This window comes from Mercenaria mercenaria, chromosome 6, assembly GCF_021730395.1.
Source record: "Mercenaria mercenaria strain notata chromosome 6, MADL_Memer_1, whole genome shotgun sequence".
Lineage (NCBI taxonomy): Eukaryota > Metazoa > Mollusca > Bivalvia > Venerida > Veneridae > Mercenaria > Mercenaria mercenaria.
The window spans coordinates 78,387,476-78,394,293 of NC_069366.1; the positions used below are offsets into that span (position 1 = coordinate 78,387,476).

General features: G+C 34.7%; 1 long non-coding RNA gene across 1 annotated transcript; it reads left to right on the forward strand.

Annotated features, from left to right (window-relative positions):
* Nucleotides 1-4,806: 4,806 nt before the first annotated feature.
* On the forward strand, nucleotides 4,807-6,534 carry LOC128557877 (uncharacterized). The gene is made up of 3 exons (XR_008371460.1): nucleotides 4,807-4,951; nucleotides 5,503-5,637; nucleotides 6,425-6,534. It is a non-coding gene; the product is annotated as an uncharacterized LOC128557877 (long non-coding RNA).
* Nucleotides 6,535-6,818: the final 284 nt, after the last annotated feature.

Below are 6,818 nucleotides of genomic sequence, written 5' to 3' on the forward strand. Positions count from 1 at the left end.
CGAATAATTAAGTTGTAGCCATAAATCTTAGTGTGTTGTTCCTAAATCTGACCTCTACGGAAGTGACGTTTCTTGTATAAATTGGGAGCATACATTTACTGGTCCATAGATTTTTAAAAAAATATTACACAATTATTTTAAAGGCATTTCTCAGAAAAATAACGAAAAAAAAGTCCTTAACTAGCGACTTCGTTTTCGAGCTACGAAGTCGCAAAAAAAAAAAAATGATAAAGTCTCAGTAGCGCTATGGGCGGCGTTTGACGTTGCGCATTTTCCCGCTTTTTTCTGACGTTACGCAAACGTCTTATAACTAAAACGGCGTATGCTGTTTGCAAATAGATATTTAGCCATTCCGTTTTAAGAAATCTAATACTTTCTGAAACATACTTTCATACTTGTATTTACAAATCATTATATTTCATAGTTGTCTTTATCACGTGAATATATGTGGTAATTTTCAAGTTACCTATTTAAGGTCACAATTAGCTAAATAGTTTTCCCTATATATTCTATATAAAACTGACCTTTTATAAAGAGCTACCAAACATAGCTAGACCCATTTCAGAGAACAAATCCTTAATGATATAAAATGAAGAAATAAGTAGGGGTCATATATCTTCTAAGAGAGATTTCTCTGGTCATATTTGCTTACTGTAAACTAACATCAAAATCACACTGCTGTGACCTGGAAGTACTACTCATACTAAAATTGAGCTTCATTTCACCAAATAAACCTGCTCTCAAATTTTCCTACCAAAATGTCAAAAATACATCCACAATGAAATTTAAACAGAAACTAGCTTCAATTTAGACCTCTGTTGCCATGCCAAGTGAAAAATTAGTGTTCAAATACCTGGCAGCCATTACGCGACTAGACCAGATGGCTCCCACGCTGGTTCCTTTAGTTTAGTTAGGCTTGTAAGAAATACTTTTTTCTGTAATAGTCTCAATTTCATTTGTATAGTACCAGTAACATATTTGCATGAAAAATACCAAGTATCAGCTTGATTAAATCAGTTTTCCAGGTTTTATGGCATTTTCAGTAACGCGGGTCCCTGCGCCAATTTTCCTTCGAAATTGATGTCGCGACATAATTTTTAACCCGTCCTTCTAGCCAGAGCTGGTTTTTGCCCTATTTCATAAATGTTCACTATAATTTAAAAGCAAGGTACACACTAACACTTTGAAATATACCAAATGTCCCCTCTGAAAGGTATAGATGGGCAAAATTTAGAGTGTAAATGTGCATTTAAAAAAAAAAAAAAAAAAAAAAACACCCAAAACAGTGAAAATGTGTTTTTTGGGTTTTTATCAATTTTTGCAGCAAAATTTCAATGAAATGCTCATTTTTACCAAAATCTGACCAAACTAGTTCATTTATATCAATATCTGGACAAATCTCAATTTTTGCCCACATTTTCTTGTAGGTCACAATTAGCTAAATAGTTTTCCCTATATATTCTATATAAAACTGACCTTTTAAAAGAGCTACCAAACATAGCTAGACCCATTTCAGAAAACAAATCCTTACCTCATTTTAAAGAGTTATGATAAAACTGATATAAAATGAAGAGATAAGTAGGGGTAATGTATCTTCTCAGAGAGATTTCTCTGGTCACATTTGCTTACTGTAAACTGACATCATATTAAAATCACACTGCTGTGACCTGGAAGTACTACTCATACTAAAATTGAGCTTCACTTCACCAAATACAACCTGCTCTCCCATTTTCCTACCAAAATGTCAAAAATACATCCACAATGAAATTTAAACAGAAACTAGCTTCAATTTAGACCTATGTTGCCATGCCAAGTGAAAAATTAGTGTTCAGATACTTGGCAGCCATTACGCGACTAGACCAGATGGCTCCCACGCTGGTTCCTTTAGTTTAGTTAGGCCTATTTAGAAGATTGTACAGTTGCGAGACATATACAAATATTCAGTCGGAAATAATCTGACTTTTCATTGTATCCCGCGGTAAAAAGAAAGCCGTATATTCTTTGTTTTCACATGAAATGCTAGGACATATTTCATGAAGATGTGTTATTAAGTATAATTTAAAGTGCAACTGGCGGTAAATCATTTCTTTTGCGTAGAGAATGTTACAATATGAAATAATCTCTTTTTATGTGCCCCCCACCCCTTCACCCCCAATCCACGTTATGTTTAGGTGGGGCAATTAGTGTTGCCCTCGCCCGACGGACCGTCCGTCCGTCAGTCCGAATTAGTGTCGGGCATATCTCAGAAAGTATTGGCCCAGGGTATATAATGTTTTAATTTGACATCACAGTCAGACCAGTGTTATGGCCCTTGGTGTAGTCGAAAATATACATAAAAGATCTCATCAAGTGCTTCAAGATTTTTGTTGCATATATCTTAAAAATAATAGAGGCCTGAAACCATGTAGGAATAATATACAGCATGTGAAGTTGTAACATATTCGGGGATTTTGTTACTTGTTGAGATGTTTCAGTAACAAATGTTGAGCAAGTTAATACCGATAGGGAGTTCGGAAACAATAACAGTTAAATTGTCAGTATATCATTACTACCTACAATACACAGCATATATAGTGCTTAACCACCAAGATTAAAGATTATCTAGCCGAGAATGAAAAACAAACAAAAAAGACGTCCGGTGTATCGGCCTCAAGCATCGCTCGACGCCATTTTGTTTCCAACAGCTTTATAGAACGTAATGATGCCACGTTGCGAAGAGTAACGTTTGGCGTTCCGCCAGACGTTACTAAATTACGAATGTTTCTCATTGCAGAGTTGGTGCAGCCGTTCTGCGCAAGCGCGGAATTATTATCCAATGGAACGCACGGCAAAATACTCATTTTTTTGCATGTCCGCGCGCATTTAGTGTATAATATGCATAATATACTGACTAAAGGTTAGGGTTAGAATCACTATGGTTACAAAATATATACATTTAAGATATTTTTGTTCAAATTTAGTTAATCCGGTATATACCGGAGTCTGTAATATATCACAGGCGCACCAACTCTGTATTTAGTCACAGCCCTAAATTACACCTTCTTCACCTTATATGAATATTTTTAGCTTTACCGAATGCATTACAAGGGAAGTAATCCCGAAAAACTATTTGCATTAAGAAACCGGGAGAGTTGTCCCGTCCATTTATTTTGGGCTATAGTCTAGTACAAGAAAAAATTTTATTTTTGGACTGAAGGTTTCGGATATTGTTATATAAACTTAAAAAGTCCGTGAATATTCTTTTTAAAAAATCACGCAGTACCGTACTGACTTCTATTGTATCGTCACGTGACAGAAAGAAAAGTTTTCAATTGGTCAAATTGACATAGGTATGAAATAATATCGTGTCATTAAACAGTGTTGAGTACATTACAGTACAGCTAAAGGTTAAACTGCAACAATATTACAACTTTAATCAATGTTAAATAAAAATAAAAATAAAACTGCAAATGCAAGGAATATATTGTGGGGATGTAGTTTACTATCTTGATATGAAATACATTTGGCTGTTTGACTTTGCAAATAAAATGCTTAACAGCCTACCGTCTTGTATATCCAAAAAGAAAACACGAATCCACAATTTATTCATATTTGATGAATAGAAAACAAATTGACATAGTTGAAAATAGTATGCATTAGAATAATGGATTAGAATAATTAAAAAAAATAGTTCTTATATTCATAAATTGTATTCGAACATAGGTAAAACGTTTTTTCATTTGTGCTTATCTACTTCAGTGCCAGCTGGTGATATGATCAAGCTGTTTGACCTGAATATGAAACAGCAAACGGTTTATTATGCAAATGAGGACAACAAGATATACGCAAGATCGTTAATTCTGCCGATTGAGAACGACGCAAAAGAACTGGTAGCTCAAGCTGCCGGGGACATAAGTGGTATACTGATTTAAATATTGTGTTTCACGTGTATAATCTATTCCAAAATAAAAATATTTATAGCTTTAACAACAAAAACAATTCTTATTAAGCAGTATCAACAATTACATGTCTTTGGCTAACGAACAGTAAAAATATGGTACATGTGGTTTGTACAGCATGCTTAAACAAAAACAATTTACTGTATCAACAAATATTATTCCGAGTTCTCTTTCTGTCAGTGGACAGCATATTATCAAATTTTCTTAAGATTTGACCATGATATTTTTAGCAAGTATTTTGAGCGAATATTCATATATCTCGGACAAGACATAAGTGCATGGTATTCCGATTCCACTGCATTAAGGTGACAATATGTACTCGTACATAATCTTTGATTTCTAACTATACCACTATATCTACCAGTTTCAATAGCTAAGCAATAAGAAGACATTCTAAAACAAGTAAACAATTTTCTAAAGTAATCATTATCAATATTATCCAAAAAAAACAAGTTTTAAATCTAGCGCAGTATTCTAGTTCCGGCAGACTAGTTACCTGTTATGCAATTCTTGTAAAACTTGATCTCGTTGTCGGGTTTTTAAAATAAATAAATAATTAACATTCAATATAGTATTTTCCTATAGATATCCATATCCTAACTGATCTAACAGGATTTTCACATGTTTAGCCCAACATTTATACCTTGACGAGTGTATATTGTTACACTGAGTGTTGAAAATATCTGCCATAATAGAACCCGAATTGTTAAGTTTTAACCAATACTGCAAGACTCTCTCCTTGCGTAGAACTGAAATAGGATAATCTTCCTTATTCTCCAAGGACTGCCGTATTTGACATTTGTTGTTTAACTCCTAGAAGTGTTTTGCAAAATGTAACAAATCATTTAATTAGGTCTGGCGTATGATGCTGAAGACAACGGCAAGTTATATTGGTCTGAGATTGATACTGGCAACATATACAGGGTTAATGTGAACGACAAATCTGTCATCAACGTGAACAGCGGTGAAACACTCGAAAAACCAAGACACCTTCTGGTACTGCTACAGCAAAGGTTAGTCTGTGTTTAGTTCACAGGAGGTAAGTCCTGAAGTTATTTAAATTTCATATTATCGTATCCCCTTTCTTCTCCAAACATACACAGATAATAGGACGGAACTTTTTTGAGATCGTAAAAGTGAAAATAAAATACATGTAGGATCATTTAGCCGAGAGTCAAATTACAGCAGATATATTCTTTAACACATTAGTTTATGGTTTAATTTATGCTTAAATGTTTAAAAAATCTATACAACAAGAAGTGAAATCAAAGGAAGAAAAGCAAACCATTGAAGGGCTGGTTCCAAAAAGAAAGTAATTTGAATACTACTGTGATAAATTCAGTGGCCCTTGTAGTGAATTGTGTAGGAACGAACATTTTGTGTAGCCGGGTGTTACACGTACAATATTTGACTTGTGTATTTCGTTTGAGAAGGTCTGTTGAATATGCGGGAAAGTATAGGAACGGAATTGTTCCTGGGTAAACCTAAGTAAAAGCATCACATTAAATAGTTCAAATGATTGTACATCCCTTCATAAATCATACTGTTCCTTTTCAAACTTCAGAAAATTAGCATGGGTGTCTGGAGAAACATGGGAAATGGCGATCCAAACGATGAACATGGACGGCACTGGACTGCTTGATGTTGTCAATGGCTTTTATGAGATTGGAGCACTTACATTCGACCAAGAACAGCAATTGTAAGAGATTACCAACACTTTCCTATCGTTTATTTTCTTACCTAAAATGCAAAGCGTGCCTTTAAGCCCTTTGTTTGACTCTAGTAATCTTTTACAGATGTTTGTCTGAATATCAAGTAAGTTGCAATGGATTTGACCGAGGACGGCATATATTAGGTTCTGTCTTAAGTTGTATTTGGCTGGGTCATGTTTTACACTTTTTGATAAAATTCCAGCTTCTGCCCATTGCAATTTTGATGTGCCAAATATTCGTATCTACACAGAAACACTGTTTAGTAATCGATGTTGCTCACTACAGACCTGGAGCGGTCTTCTGCACATGTCCGGAAGATATTGTCAGTCAGAGCGCACCGCAAAAACACGCAAATTATTGCATATTGGCACGTATTGAGTGTATATTATGTATAATGTATAATATACGTACTAAAGGTTAGGGGTAGGATTACCATGGTTACAAAATATATACAATAAAGATACATATCATTCAAATTGCTTGAATCCGGTATATACCGGAGTCTGTAATATATCACAGGCGCTCCAGGTATTTTTTAGTCACAGTCTTTAGTAATAACTAAATTCGTACAGTCCTCTAGTTGTTTCCCGGATTTTCTTGCAAAATTTAATATTACATATTTTACATTTGAATGAGCAAACTTGAAATACTTACCGACTGAAGAAAATATCACTAGAAGTTTGAACCTTAAGGGTATAGATCTTGTTTTCAAAATCTTCGAATGTTCCGAGTGTTTGATGTAAAAAAATCGCTCACATTTTGTTTTTCTGCCAGATTCTACTTTTTGGAGCCAAGCGAGTATACAATTTACAGCATCCCTGTAGACGGTTCCGACACACCAACATCTGTTTATACATCAGCCCCAGAAAGTGCATACATTCTTATTCATTATAATGTAAGTTTAAGTAACCTATTGAGTTAATATATTTATTCCATGTTCTCCTTCATAACAATATAACTCTTATTATTTTATCCAGAGGGATGGAGGGGCGCATCCGGCGGGCTCATATTTTTAACCAGATTTTTAATCCCCCGTCCGTCCGTAACACTTTCGTGTCCGCTCCATATCTCATTAACCCCTTGAAGGATTTTCATGAAACTTATGTCAAATGATTACCTCATCAAGACGTTGTGCAAAACTTATGAGTTAGCCATGTCGGCTCAAGGT